The following is a 16579-nucleotide window of genomic DNA, read 5'->3' on the forward strand; positions in this document are numbered from 1 at the left end:
TCTTCACACTCACTCTCTCTGTCTGTCTGTCTATCCACATTTTTTTATTTGGCGTCAGTACAACAAGGTCGGAGAGAGAGAGAGAGAGAGAGAGAGAGAGAGAGAGAGAGAGAGAGAGAGAGAGAGAGAGAGGGCATCTCAATAAGCAAAAAAGTTCTCGCCCACAGCTATGTATAAAGTGGAACAATAAAGTTGATTAGATTTAGATTTTCCTGCCGGAGCAGCTAGTTTATTGTGCACCCTCGCTTCTGGATTTATATCTACAATTTCTTATCTGCTGCAAGCAAATTTTCAACAGAGGAATATTATTTTCACTAATGCAATGATTTACCACATAGGTTATTATGCTATCTTTATATTCATGAGGAAGTGGATAATCAAGCATACAGTGTTCAAGAAAGTGTCAGTACAAATGGCCAGATATTTTGCTTACAGTCTGATGTAGATAAATGGTTCAGACAACCAACAAGTTGATAAATTGGACACATGTGCAACACTTGGGTAGCTTTATTGTGGGAACGTTGCGCAATACAGTGACTGAGGGACTAATTACTTCAAACTTTTTCTGTACTTCTCTGTTCTTGTACTGGACTGATAAAGCCACTTTGTGGCGAAATGTTTTCACAGTAAAGATACCCAAGCATTGCACACTTATCGGATTTGTCAAACATGTAGATTGATGATCGTCTCTGCATATACCAATTTGTAACTAAGCCTGAGGATGGCTTTTGCAACAACAGTCAGTGTAAATATCAGTGGCAGAATTTACCGATAAGAGACAATGTGCAGTTTATGGCATTTATTGAGATGACAGTAGATCCCTCAGATGTTAATTCTTATGGTTCTTATGGTTTCTATAGTTCTTGTCTAAGGAGCAGATGCAGCCCTGCCAGGAGACTTGCTTAGATTCAACAGTGTGTACAATTTGTGATGTATATATTTATTCATAGTTATGCGACGAATTTTTTCGTGAGCAGTCGCATATGCAAGTGACTGAAGGAAGGGAATACTAGTGGCGAGCCTCTTGGGAGGGATATGGAAATATGTGATACTAAATGAATGCAATTTCCATAGGGGTGAAATGCTCTTGTTGTCTGTAGAGATACATGTCTTGAAGACTAAAAAAATATGATTGGATGTTTTCACAATCCATTTAAATTTATGTTTATTTACTTCTAGACATTCAGCAAAATTTATGGTGTTTGGTTCATTTCTTAACATTCTACAGTCTTAACTTCAATAATCTTGTTACTGATACTAGGAACACCAGACTCCTTCCTCTTATTAAGAACCTTGCTTGTTTTAAGGCATCCAAGAATAATTCTAAGGGCTTCGTTCTGCATTAGCTCCAAGGGCAGGAGAGAATCTTATTTAGGTTATATTACATAAGTGCAGTGTAATCATTTAAACATCTAATGTAAGTTAGGTACATCATTCTCACTCTTCATTAATTAGCACTAAAGCGGGAGTTGTAGCCAGCAACAACTCTGTATTTAGTTTATCTTTGCTTAGTTGTGGTATGGTTGCAAGTGGAATGGTGGCATGGTGGATTTACTGATGGGTACGTCTACACTAAAATATATGTAAGATTTAAAGTAGCTGAGCTGTTCGCCCTGTAAATATCGTAATCTTGGATGAAGATATGATGAGTCCTAGTCGATTATTACTTGATTAAGAATGGAGATCATTATCTTGTGCTCTGTTGTTTGGATCATGATTTCCTCACCATAGATTGTACTCATATGTCCAGGTGAAGTATATAGAGCATTTAAGGGAGCAATAAGACATTAAATAGCAAGGGACTGAGAACTCCTTGCTGTGTTCCTAAGGGCATTCTTTAGTCTCGCTTCTAAAACCTTGGTAAGAGAAGAGAGCACACAAACACTTCTCTTATCCAATATTCATCATGGCTAACTCATGTATGATAACATGTCTCATTTCGATAACAAAGGCGAATTTTTAAATCAAGAAGTTTGGTAAACCTGGCAAAACTGGTGCAATGAGAAAGATGGTAAAACAGTTCCATACGCTTTTTCCGTTCATAAAACCCATAGAGGTGAGAACTAGTGTTAATATAACCCACAGAGCTGAGTACTGTTATCCGATTCTGTAGTACAGACTACTATGTATCCTTCTTTCAGATGTTTTACGAAGACAACTACTCAGTGAGATTGATCTCAGTGTTGTCAGGCGCTAAATTTCATATGGATCATTCAGCACAAATAGTAGAGGAGGCTCGATACTCCGTGCATAACTGATCACGCTTAGGCTCGCCCTCTGGCCTGCTGATTTTTACGAACTGGTTCGCCATAGTAAGGCAGTTCAGCGAGGCATTTTCCAGTAATATGACAAAGAATATACGATATTCCTAGTCTCCGTTGGTCATTTAAGTGAGGACATTCTTTGTGATATATATATATATATATATATATATATATATATATATATATATATATATATATATATATATATACGCAAAACCACCACTCTGAAAGAATAGAGAAATTCCAAGCGCTTCCGTGACTACTCACATTATCAAGGAACTATATAGTTCATTGATAATGTGAGTAGTCACGAAAGTGCTTGGAATTTCTCTATTCTTTCAGAGTGGTTGTTTTGCATATTCTGAAATCACCTGTTTACTGTGAATTATTGATATATATATATATATATATATATATATATATATATATATATATATATATATATATATATATATATATATATATATATCAATAATTCACAGTAAACAGGTGATTTCAGAATATGCAAAACAACCACTCTGAAAGAATAGAGAAATTCCAAGCACTTTCGTGACTACTCACATTATCAATGAACTATATAGTTCCTTGATAATGTGAGTAGTCACGGAAGCGCTTGGAATTTCTCTATTCTTTCAGAGTGGTTGTTTTGCGTATATATATATATATATATATATATATATATATATATATATATATATATATATATATATATATATATATATATATATATCTATATATATATATATATATATATAATGTCGTGCCGAATAGGCAGAACTTGCGATCTTGGATTAAATAGCAACGCTTATCTTGCCATATAGGACAAGTGAAAATTTGTGTATGCAATAATTTCGCTAAAATCATTCTGAACCTAACGAAAAAAATATATTTGATTGTGTTTGTTTAGTACTAAATTATTGTAAACTTATTTAAAATATATTTAGTTGGGTTAGGCTAAAATAAATTGCGCTTGTTATAATAAGGTTAGGTAAGTTTTCTAAGTTCCTCTTGGTGCAAAATTATAAATTTTTACATCAACATTAATGAAAAAAATATATCTTTAAACGTATAAGAGAAAATTTCAGAAAGGACTTAATTTTAAATGAGTTCTTGCTAATTGACCAGTTTTACATATTCGGCACGACATATATATATATATATATATATATATATATATATATATATATATATATGTATATATATATATATATATATATATATATATATATATATATATATATATATATATCATGCCAAATAGGTAAAACTGGTCAGTTAGCAAGAACTCATAATAAGGTTCTTCCTAAAATTTTCTCTTACACGTTTAAAGATATATATTTTTTAATTTATGTTGATGTAAAAATTTATTATTTTTTTACCAAAAGAACCTTAGAAAACTTACCTAACCTTATTTTAACAAGCGCAATTTCATTTAGCCTAATCCAACTAAATATATTTTAGATAAGTTTACAATAATTTAATAAACGCAATGAAGTATATGTTTTTCGTTAGGTTCAGAATGATTTTTTGCTAAATTATTGCATACACAAATTTTCGCTTGCTTTATTCGGCAAGAAAAGCGTTGCTATTTAAGCCAAAATCGCAAGTTTTACCTATTCGGCACGACATATAATTAAATTGATACCGCTGAGCGGGTGCCATCTTGCCAAGATAATCCCAGTTAATCCTTTAACCCGGATTTATACACAGTATCCCTTATCATAGTAGCTGATGAGAAAGAGGATGAGAAAGAAGAGATAGGAGAGAGCGGAAGATAAGGAAAAGGAGAAATATAAAAAAAGAGAGAAGCCAAGAGAGAAAGAAAAAGAAGTTTGAGGAGAGACAATGGGAAGGGATGAAAGGAGAAGAAACACAAGACAAGAGAAGGAGAGGCTAATGAGAAGGGGAGGGACAAGACAAAGAGACAAGCGAAGAGAGTCAAAAGAAAGGAGATCGATAAAAGGGAAGAGAGAAAATGGAGAAAAGAGATAAAAGCGAGAAAATAGAGAAAAAAAAAACACAGGAGAATCGGAAGCACCAAAGGAGAGAACATTAGCCATTTGGCTGTATGTTAAAAAAGAGGGAATTAAGAAGCAAAGGGAATAATGGGAATGAAACAAAGAGAAAGAATGTAAAAAAAAAGGGGGGGGGGGAGGGAGAGGAAGAACAAAAGAGAACATTTGAAAGACTGCAAAGACAGACATAAAGAAGTTAGAAGATGGGGGGAGAGGGAAGGGGGGTGCAGGAGGCAAGAGGAAGAGAAGAGGGGAAGGGGAGAGGGAAGGGGATAGACTATTCAGCAGGAGAGGGGTAAAGGAGGGGGCTACACTATTTCTAAAGGGATGGAGGAAGGAGGGATAGTTGGTTGACTATCCCTAAAGGGTTCACGTGAAGGGGAGGAGGGATGGCTGGATGAATATCCCTAAAGGGGTGATGGATTGAGCGATGGTTGGTTGACTGTTACTAAAGGGGTGAAGGAGAGAAGGGATGGTTGACTATCCCTGGGGAAGAGCTCGTATAAATGGCTGAAAGAACTTTTAGTTCGTCGAGAAGAGCTCTTGTCTCAGGCAGAAGATGAAGTGGTGAAGTGGAGGAGGGAGTGGTGGTGAAGTGGAGGAGGGAGTGGTGGTGAAATGGAGGAGGGAGTGGTAGTGAAGTGGAGGAGGAGGGAGTGGTAGTGAAGTGGAGGAGGAGGGAGTGGTAGTGAAGTGGAGGAGGAGGGACTGGTAGTGAAGTGGAGGAGGAGGGAGTGGTAGTGAAGTGGAGGAGGAAGGAGTGGTAGTGAAGTGAAGGAGGAGGGAGTGGTGGAGAAGAGGAGTAAGCAATAGTGAAGTGGAGAAGGGAGTGGTGGTGAAGCGGAGGAGGAGAGAGTGGTGGTGGAGTGGAGGAGGAGGGAGTGGTGAAGAGGAAAGAAAAGTTGAGAAGTGGGGAAGAAACTTGAAAGAGTGAAGCAGTTTAAAACTCCTGGGAATACATGATACATGACATATTCCATAAAGTGTTGAGAAGCTGTTAACTCGACCAGGTAAATACTGTAGTAACAACTTATATCAGTACCGAACATGTACCACAGAGCAAGTCACACTATATATAACTAAGGGAGGAGCCACTCCTTAAGTAAGAAACACAGACTCTATTAGAATCAATGTAAATGAGGAGAGTCCCAAGGAATGTACGACTTACAAACAATGTCTGTATAGTCAGGTATGATCAGGGGTTAATTGGACAGATTGCCGTGGAAGCTAGATAAGCCTGACATTCAAACTAATTTTCGACGGACGAAAGCACAGTTGAATGAGTCAAGGAAAAAAAGCCAGGATTGCTTCAGATTTATGATAATTTTTTCCATAACATTTAATTAGTTTATAGATGCTGTAGAACGTTATAAGTCACTTGGTCATTATCTCCCACATTGGAACACAAATTCATTAAGAATATTCTTTAATAGAAGTGCTCGCTCGAGTCCTGAGGCGGCCAGGTCAAATGACGCTTAGCGATGTATTATTCAATTTTCTCACTCAAGTGTTTGCTTATAATGCTGCTGTATCGAAAGCATTCTTAAGAATTGGCTTACAAGAGACTGAGAGGAATTATACACGTTCTATATGGCCAGAAAATCCTAATGATCTAGAATGTCCTATCAACATCTATATATTTAGAAGTGTCTTGCTTGGAGCCACTTCCAGTTCGTCTTTTACTTCAAGCTTCAGTTCAAGCACACTATGTATAGACAACATAAGTAAGACTGATCAGTGTGAATAATTTTCAGTGTATGGGAGCTTCAGAAGAAGGTTAGGTAATTGTTTACAATGATGCCAGTAAAATTACGAGTCGGCTAATGTTTTCCTCACAAAGTGGAATAGTAACTCTTTGGTTTTTAAGGACATTATTATGAAAGAGTTTCTTTATACTAAACCGAGTACGGTAATATCCTGGATATGAATAGATCTTAATCCTACGAATCGTGATAACTGAAATAGGCTAAAAAGTGCAGTTTACTCTCAGGTGTGTTTCAGTGCTCTGAGTTCAAGATGAACGGAAAGAAACGAGAGAGTGGACGAGATCTTTCGTTAGATTTGCAGGATAGGTGGAATGAGATTTTCCCGAGACCCTCTCTGGTCCATTAATTAGGTTTTCCACGTAAGACAGCCGGATATGGAGTGGATTATACCTTGCCTATCAGCGCACACTCTTAATAACAGACAGTATTTCACCTTTGCTAAGACAGGCAAACGGGTTGCTCATATATTTTGTAATGCCTCCACCTATGACTATGTGGCATGCAAAGAGCGCCTTACACTTTATTCGGCGTATGTACACACTCCCATATAGGCTGCCTCTCAACCAGCGAACAGGGTGCTAAGGGTTTAACGATCTTTAGGGACCCCATCGTTAAATCAGTACCTTGGTTCATTGACCAATCACAAACGAGCCCACCGAGTGCTGAGACGATGTGGTATCACTCGTGGTCAGCATTTGTCAGACTTGCCTCTAACTGGTTGGAGCACGGTGCTCTCTCTCTCTCTCAGGCTTCTATCTTTGCCTTTGTTACCGTGTGGTACACTTATATCCAACTCCTGTACATAAGTGTACACATCTGTATATAAACATTTGGTGAAGGAAAATATAAGTTAAATATTCTGCTGAGTTTGTTTTGCTCCAACCCATTACGACCAGGTCAACAGGTCATTATTACCTGTGTTCATAATAACCTATAAGTGCAGTGCAGAAGGTAGAACAATTTGACTTCTAGAAGTTAGATAGCACGTTTGACGATGGTGACTTTACCCCAGTGGAAGTTAACTGCAGTGTATGTATGAAGCTAGAGGTTTACAAACGCAAGGTATTAAAAACATCCTAATTAGTGATAATGTAACATGATCTGGCAATGGGGTGCAGTACAGTGGATTAAGAATAATAGTATTTCTTTTTTTAATCAGAAACAGTTATAGAAATAAAATCTTTCTGGATGTGATTTATTTTCACAACAGAACTTATCCATCTGTTCTGCCACATTCCTTGGCAAGACAGTTCCGTGTATTTATTATCTAGAGGTATGTTAAGAATTCTATCAGCAGTATACTACTGATATTAGGACCAAGATAATTGACTGACGAAGGTAATCAGCCAGAGCAGAGAGTACATGTAGCATCGGCACCAATAATCGCAACAACGATCACGGACGCACCATCAGTGTATGTTACGAGGCATTTTGCACTGCGCGAATTAGTTATAGGTTTGATATTCCGTTTCACTAGTGACAGAGGAATTGAATATTATTGGCTGAAACATGCACAGGAGGAAACTTGTAGCGCCAAAGATGATTATCCTGAGCAAGGTGATAGAAGTTCATCAAAGTGATCCCAGTTTGGTAGCATAAGTTTGTATTTAGATTCCGAGAAGATCCTAAGATGTAGGGGTGGAATCTGTCATTCTTCACTAAAAGAGACAACGAAGCATCCAGTCTTGCTTCCCAAATATCACTGGTTTACCCAGATAATTACAGGAGATGCTCAAGTGAAGGTGTTACATAGACGTATACGTGATACTTTATACGGAATATGAAGGTTGTCTCTCAACTTCCTCCAGCTTATCCGGGCGCCCCGACAAGCCCGCCCACGCCCACATCCGCGCCTGCTGGAATGCGGTGGTTGCGCGCACGTGCGTGAAGTAACTGGCACGCCCTACAATAGGACCGCAGAGACTGATAACAGAGACGAACAGCGGAGACGGACCCAAGAGATGGACCATACATCCATATCCTCAACTGTGGTAGTGTGAGTGTAAGCTTTATTGTATAGACGCAGTTGTTATAGTAATAGAACAATGGTGGTGTGAAATTGTTGGTGGTAGCGAGAGAAGATATTGTTGCTAGGGGTAAAGAGGATATTATTGGTGGTGGTGAGGAGGATGTTGGTAGTGATTAGGAGGATATTGGTGGTGGTGGTGGTGAGGACGGAGGATATTGGTGGTAGTGGTGAGGGAAGACACTGTTGGTAGTGGTGAGGGAAAATATTATTTCTGTTGGTGGTGATGGTAACTGTGATGACGCTAGTGGAGGACTGTTACAGTACTCAAAAGTTCTGGACTTTCGTACTAGCTGCTAATAGTGCTCAAGAGGTTCTAGACTTTCGTGCTTATTGCAGAACTGTCAGCGGTTAGAAGCAAATCCCTTAATAATAATTTTATTAGACTTGTGAAACTCCTTTGTAGATGTCTGTCCGAGAGTCCTGCTTGTGTTCGAGCCAGTCTTGTATTACTGTCTGTCAGTAATCCTGTCTAGGATTCCTGTCTGTCCGAGAATCCTGCTTGTCTTCGAGCCAGTCTTGTATTACTGTCTGTCAGTAATCCTGTCTAGGATTCCTGTCTGTCCGAGATTCCTGCTTGTCTTCGAGCCAGTCTTGTATTACTGTCTGTCAGTAATCCTGTCTGGGATTCCTGCTTGTCTTCGAGCCAGTCTTGTATTACTGTCAGCAATCCTGTCATGGATTCCTGTCTGTTCGCTATCCATTCTTGATTTATTGGATATTAATGATCCAACTTTGGATTCCTCCCTGTCAATGATCCAATTTTTAATTCTTGCCTCTTATTATCCAGTCTTGAATTCCTTCCTGCCAGTGATTCAGTCTTGAATTATTGACTGTCTTCAACCCAGACCTGCCTTCAGTTTGATTATTTTCCGACTTTACTATGTATCTTTATTTTAATTAACCGCCTTCACTAAGGTACTTTATCATTAAGTTTCTGAAAATTTAAATATACATCATCTACTTGGATCATTTTTAATCCTGATTTTAAGAATTTTATAAAAAAAAGCGTCCAACAGTATAATTACAAAATTTATATTATCGGTTATTATGTTATCCTCCGTAAATTTTATGATCTTATTCGTAATATGAATAAATTATTACTCCAATAAACAAGGATGTCACATTAGATAGATTAAAGCCTTTCGACTATACGAAGGTCATTAGGACTAAATTGATATCACTTGTACACCAACGATCAAGAATATTTTGTTAATTAAACGAGTGTCTCTCGTAGTAAAAGTAACAGTAGTAGTATTTGTAGTAGTAGTAGTAGATTATAATGGTGTTGATGCAGATTATTTTCCAGGATGTAGTAGTAGTAGCAGCTGAATCAGCCGCAACACAAGCAGCAGCAGCAGTGGTAGTAATGGCAGTAGCAACAGCGGTAGCAGTCACAATAGCAACACTGGTGGTGGCAGTGGTGTTGACTGCCTGTCGTAACTCTAGGATAGCCTGTTAATGTGCAATGTTCCAGCGACGTGGAAGGTGGAGGGGAGAACTGACTACTGCTCTATTGCTTATGGCCGCATTGTGGATGACGAAACCTGGCCCTACTCTGGCACTTTATTGATGGTTTTATTCTTGCTCTTCTCGACGCCAGCTTTGATTTAGATTCACTCAAAACCCGGAATAGCCGACGATAGGGCCCCAAGGGATGAGCAAAGTATTACTGTCTGTCAGTAATCCTGTCTAGGATTCCTGTCTGTCCGAGATTCCTGCTTGTCTTCGAGCCAGTCTGATATTACTGTCTGTCAGTAATCCTGTCTGGGATTCCTGCTTGTCTACGAGCCAGTCTTGTATTATTGTCAGCGCCCTGGAAGGAAAACTGATAAGAGTATTGGGGTATCACTGATATTGATGAAAGCGCTTTGAGGACGGTGTCGGAGGCATTCCTGGGAGAACAAAAAAAAAAAGGGTTGCTTTGCTTGGGGTGGTAGTGTAGGAATTCCTGGGAAAAAATGATCGTATAGATATAGTACAAATTTATATCGTATTAAAGACTAGTGATCCTTGTGTAAATATTACGTATAACATTGTTTATATTACTACAAAAGCTAGAGTGAGACGAGAAGGGAAAAAATGAATATATTGAAATTATCCTTGATAAAAAAGGCAGTTGTTTTGAAGGTCGTTCAGGAGGCATTCCTGAGAGAGAGATAAAAAGAGAACTATTGTTGTTCTGATAGCAGCGGAAGCTATCCTGCTGAAAAAAATGTAACTGCTGTGATGGAGCTGTTGGAAGCAAATTTTAAAAGAAAGAAATCATTTATTGTGATGATGGTGGATGATAAACTGGAGGAAAAGCAAATATCAGCTATTGTGAAAGTTTCGGAAACACCAAAAAGAATGAGTGATTGCCCTAATGGCCGTGGTGCTCGTGGAGGCAGTCCCAAGAGTAAAAAATGTCTAAGCGTGCCGAAACTCATGAAAATGGATAGCCGAGATGAAAGAGAAACCTCCACTTCCAAAAGCAAATCGACGAGCCTCCATCAACAACAAATGAGCATCAAAAAGAGTGCGCAAAAAACGCTTTCATTTTCGGGGAGCTATTTTCTCCTTTTCTTTCTTAGACCAGATACTCAAACGCACTCCATCGTCCTACATGATTAAAAAAAAAAAGTGTGTGATTACACGATGGTGATAAGCGCGTCTCTCGCCTTTGAGATTATTCGCGAAACCGGAAACTGAAACCAAATAGACAGGGCTCTCACGCTTGACGAGCTCCCGGTGTCAATATTTAGACTGCTGTATTATGGAAGCCTCTTTTATGTTTACGATGCTTTTGCTGTTGTTGTTTTTTTAATACACAATCGTTATTGATCTCCGCTGATTGACTCTTAATTATTCATGAACTCCAGGCAAAATTCAGAGTGGTGGTGGTGGTGGTCAACGGCGGTGACAGTGGACGAGGCGTTGCTAATTCTGTTACACCTGCTACTGATGTTGGTGATTCTGACGCTGCTGTTCCTGCTTCTGCTACTTCTGTTGCTGCTGTTCCTACTGCTGCTGTTGTTCAGCACTGTATGGTCCTCACTGGCAGTATGTGACGAAGCCATTACACCTGCCTAACTTTAGCTCTTATTACCAACAGAAAAGCACGAGAGAAAAAAAGGGGGCACGGAAGGCATCCTTTTGCTTACACTCAAGAAGAATCTTCTTTTGGTGACTAGAATTAGGCAAACACTGGACCATCTCTTGATGAGGCTGGGCACTGTAATGGAAGGCACTCCGGTTCGACTAAAGGAAGACGAGGAAAAACTCAATTCCTTAGATTAAGAGCGCCAAAGGAAGGCGAAGAAAAACTCGTGAATCAAGAGCACCTCTCTCCCATCAAAGATACTCCCTCGAGGGGAGAATCGAATAACCGGGTGTTTGATAGACTGCTGTTGGCAACATGCTGATGGAAGAGCGATGGATATTTATGGCAGGTCATAGGTAGGACTAGGCTTTGAAATGAGCTAAGGTAGATAACTTTTAGCTTGTAAAATATTTAAGGATAATCTTGTAGAACCCGTAAGGGTATGCTGAGAGAGAGAGAGAGAGAGAGAGACTGACTCCTATACCTTTCTTGTACTCCTACCCTCTCATTATTCCTGTTCCTTTCTCCCCTCTCTTCCCTCCCCTTCCTATCTCCAGCTCCTCATTCTCACCCACACCTGTCCCCCTCTATTCCCTTCCTGCTCCTTCCTTCCCCTCTCTCCCGTTCCTGCCTTTCCACTCTTCTCTCTCCCCCTGCCTTCCCTCTCTCTCCCTACCTCCCCCTATCACCCTACCTTCCCTCTCTCTCCCCCTACGTGCCTCTCACTTGTGCTAGACACAAACTTGACTCGACAACTTCCCTACTTGGGGAAAACGTCAAAGCCTCGCAGATATTTACTTCCCTGACAATATATAAAACAAGAGCGAAAGAAAAGTTTCACGAGGAACAAAGGAAACTCGCGTGCAACAAGTGAAACTGGTGTGGGGCAAATTGACTTCGATTGGGACAAATTAAATTCGGGTGGGACAAATTGAATTCGGGTGGGACAAATTGAATTCGGGTGGAACAAATTAAACTCGTGTGCTACTGAAAAGTAGTGTTCTTAGCAGTATAATGCAGTAAATGTAATGGTAATTGTAGAGGTAGTTTTGGTGGTAGAGGTTGCGGTGGTGGTGGTAGTAGTAGTAGTAGTATAATTAGTAGTAGTAGTAGTAGTAGTAAGTAGTACTAGTAGTAGTAGCAGCAGTAGTAATAAAAATCGAAAATGTAGTTTTTATGATAGTGGCGGCGGGTACATATAGAGGGTGGTGGGATACATAAAAAGGCTGAGATACATGTGAGTGTGAGATACATACACGTTCTGGGATAAACGCGTCTTGTAAAACCTTCAAATCTTGTAAGACCCCACCTTCAAGTTTTATAAAACTCGGTCTTTACAGTCATGTCTTGTAAAACCCTCAGTTGTCTTTAAAGTCTTGTTGAACTCTCCATCGTCTCACGTCATGAAAGACCCGTCAAGACATCTTTTAAAGACCCACAGCATTTCCCTCATGTAATGTAAAACCCAAGTCTCTACCAATTGCTCACTCAACAAAAACAGAATTCGAAATATCAAAATGGTATTGCAGGAACTTTGCTATTATGAGCACATGATATCTATTTGTAACTACCACCGTCTCCCTCACGACCTATAAGACCCACAAGCGTCTCCTTCTCGACCTATAAGACCCACCACCGTCTCCCTCACGACCTGTAAGACCCACCACCGTCTCCCTCACGACCTATAAGACCCACAAGCGTCTCCTTCTCGACCTATAAGACCCACCACCGTCTCACGACCTGTAAGACCCACCACCGTCTCCCTCACGACCTGTAAAACCCAAGAGCGTCCCCATCACGACCTGTAACACCCACCACCGTCTCCCTCACAACCTATAAGACCCACCACCGTCTCTCACGACCTGTACGACACACCACCGTCTCCCCCACGACCTGTAAGACGCACCACCCTCTCCCTCACGACCTGTAAGACCCACCAACGTCTCCCTCACGACCTGTAAAACCCACCACTGTCTCTCTCACGTCTCGTAAGACTCACAACCATCCCCCTCACGACCTGTAAGACCCACCACTGTCTCCCTCATGTCTCGTAAGACTCACAACCATCCCCCTCACGACCTGTAAGACCCACCACCGCCTCCCTCACGTCTCGTAAGACGCACCTCCACATCTTGTTTCTACTCTGGTCCAAATTTGCAATATCATAGCACGGAAAGACTACGTGCTTCCGCATATATTCCACCCCGGAGTCTATATCTGTGCCGAGAGTAGTACCTTCATAGGCAATATTCCAGGACAACTTTTGTAAATATATTCATAAGGAAACAACAGCATTTTGTTATTCAAAGACAATGTCGCATTTACAGCATTATGCAAATAACAGCAAATAGGTAAAATAATTTGAAATGCTATCAACTTAAATTTTTTTCATTTTTGGTGTACTGGGAAGAGTGAACTGTCTCGAAATTCAAAAAAATCGTCTAAATGCGTTTCTATACGAATTCAGATTAAATATTTTACAGAAAATTTTATCTTCGGAATATTAAACTTGTGTTTAACATCCATGCAGAGACGTGAAGCTTTGCATATATACGAATATACAAGGTGATGACCAGGAACAAGTGTTATCCTACCTGGAGTTTACCTGGAGAGGGTTTCGGGGGTCAACGCCTCCGCGGCTCGGTCTGAGACCAGGCCTCGTGGTGGATCAGGGTCTGATCAACCAGGCTGTTACTGCTGGCCGCACGCAAACTGACGTACGAACCCGGTTGGTAACGTACTGAGTTTAGGTGCCTGTCCAGTGCCTTCTTGAAGACAGCCAGGGGTCCTAATTTGCAGTTTATGCACTTTCAAAGAAAATTAAATTGCAAGTGCTCTCGTAATATCCGGGTCACATTATCAAGGAAGACTGACCGGGTAGTGACTCTTGGTGATCCCTGAGAATGTGAGGAGATCATCACGAAATAATTAAAAAAAATTGGATGATCTTGTAAAATGGTTAATCAGACATTGTAAGTCGTCTATAATAAAATATAAGATTTTAAACAAAATTTTGTGAAGTTGAGACACCCAGACAATAAGAGAATAATAAAATCTACGACTGCATAAAAGATATAGTTATCAAGGAATAAATATCAGGGTTGATATCAAGGAACAGATATCAGTCAACCAGTTGGATCTGATAAGATTCATCTAACTTAATGTGTTTCTGTACACCATAGGGAGGTTAGCATGCCCCTGTGGCGGGCTCTAACTCACGTCCCTTCAAAGCCGCCATCATGACTCACGAAATTGCGATAACACGATCGCGAAGAAATCACGGAGGGTTCAAATCCCAACCGTTCAGTGGTTTGTTTGCAATCGTATTTTTTTTTTTTTTACGATTTCGTGAAGCTTGGATACGAGAAGAAAAATATTCAAACAGCTTCTAGGCGAAATCTAAAGATTTAGTTTTTCACTGAAGACTTTTAAATCTTCAAAACTATGAATAGCCATAGTTCAGTTGATCCATAAGTTTATATCTCTGGCACTATTTTTTTTTTTCAGGCAGAAATTACTAGCGTTAGTTCACAAAGACAATTTTACAAAAAAAAAAAAAAAGCAGAGTTTGTAATTGTTAAAACAATAACTCAACGAAAATCAATCTGTACATAAAGAAATTAACATGTGTAACAGATGTTAATTTGCTACCTTTCACATGTTATATAATACAGGTATATTTACTTGCAGTTTTACACATACGGTCTGGAGTTTTGAGACTCTCTGATCGCGGGTTCTAACCCCGCCCGTGGTATAGTTAGTTTTACACACATTTTGTATGAGGAAACTATAAGCAAAAGGCTCGGTTATTTCTGAATCGAAACGTCGTCTGAAGTTCCCTCTCCATCGTTCAACTTAAAGTAAGAAATGCTATCTTTTAAGTTAGTCGTCCAAAGTCATGCAGGTTAACTTGTAATATGCGGGAGACTGCCGTAGAGTTACTGGTATCCGAAGAATACGCTCGGCTCGTTTGTTAGAAGTATACTGGCCAAGTTGGTAGAGGTATACTGGCCAAGTTGGTAGAGGTATACTGGCCAAGTTGGTAGAGGTATACTGGCCAAGTTGGTAGAGGTATACTGGCCAGTGTTCAGTGGTCAGTCGTCACGTGAGGTCACAGACCCTGAGCTGCTTTGGGGATTAGCGTGGACGGTTACAAAGCATGGCTTGCTTCTGCAGTGTTTTAAAAACTGAGGTTGGAGAGTTGAAGGAGGAGGTCTTGCTTCTCCAGGAGGAGATTAGGAGGCTGAAGGTCCACCTCAATGGGCCTGGGAGAGAGTGTGAGGTGGTTGGAGATGTGGGGAATGAGGCTTCTAGCAGTGAGGTGCAGTCTGTCTCTCACTGTGAGGAGGCTGTAGGTGGGGAGGTAGCAACGGCTACCAGCAGTGAGGTGCAGCCCAGCACCTGCTACAAGTGGCGAGTTGTTCACAGTAATGGGAGGCGCATCAGAGTAAGGAAAGTTAAGAGTGAAGATCTGAAGGTAGAAAATCGCTTCTCTGTTCTCCAGGATGAATGTACTTCAGTGGCCAGTGAAGGTAAGGGTACTACTGCCCCTGCTAATGAAGGTAAGCGCATTCTTGTGGTTGGTGACTCTCAGGTAAGATATGTTGACCGTGCTTTTTGTAATAGGAATAAGAAGATGAGAGATAGAGTGTGCTTCCCTGGAGCTGGTGTTGGGGACATTGTCAACAGACTGGATAATATCATGTCAGGTAATGGGAACAAGCCCATTATCTGTCTCAGTGCTGGTGGAAATGATATTGGGAAGGGTAGGAGAGAAGAGCTGCTAGATAAGTACAGGTCAGCTATAGATTTCATTAAGTCTAAGGGAGGGATCCCAATCATATGTAGCATCTTGCCTAGAAGGGGAGTAGGAAATGAATGGTTGTCTAGGGCAATTGGTGTAAATTGCTGGCTAGACAGATACTGCAAGGAACTTGCAATCCCATTCATTGACAACTGGAACAACTTTTATGGCAAACATGATATGTATGCAAGGGATGGGGTTCATCTCTCTGGGGCAGGGGTGGTAGCACTTGCAGACTCGATTGAGAAGGCCATTGGTGAAATGCCTATGATTTTAAACTGATGGAAGATAGAGGTATGGGTGTGTGTGGGAAACAAGCAGGTTGCAAAACTAGGGTTGGAAACAGTAAATGTATAAAAGGCATTCAGCATGAAGTTATAAATAAAGACAATAGAACAGGTCAGCAAACAAAGGGGGACAGCAGAGGGCAGCAAGGGACTAGCTCCCTTAAGGTTTACTATACTAATAGCAGGAGTGTTAGAAATAAGATAGATGAGCTAAGATTAATTGCAAGTGCAGGAAACATAGATATTATTGCTATAACAGAGACCTGGATCAATCTGAAAGATAGAGAGATGCCCTCTGAATGTCACATACAAGGCTATAAATTATTCCACACTGA

The sequence above is a fragment of the Cherax quadricarinatus genome, chromosome 54 (assembly GCF_038502225.1).
Source record: "Cherax quadricarinatus isolate ZL_2023a chromosome 54, ASM3850222v1, whole genome shotgun sequence".
Lineage (NCBI taxonomy): Eukaryota > Metazoa > Arthropoda > Malacostraca > Decapoda > Parastacidae > Cherax > Cherax quadricarinatus.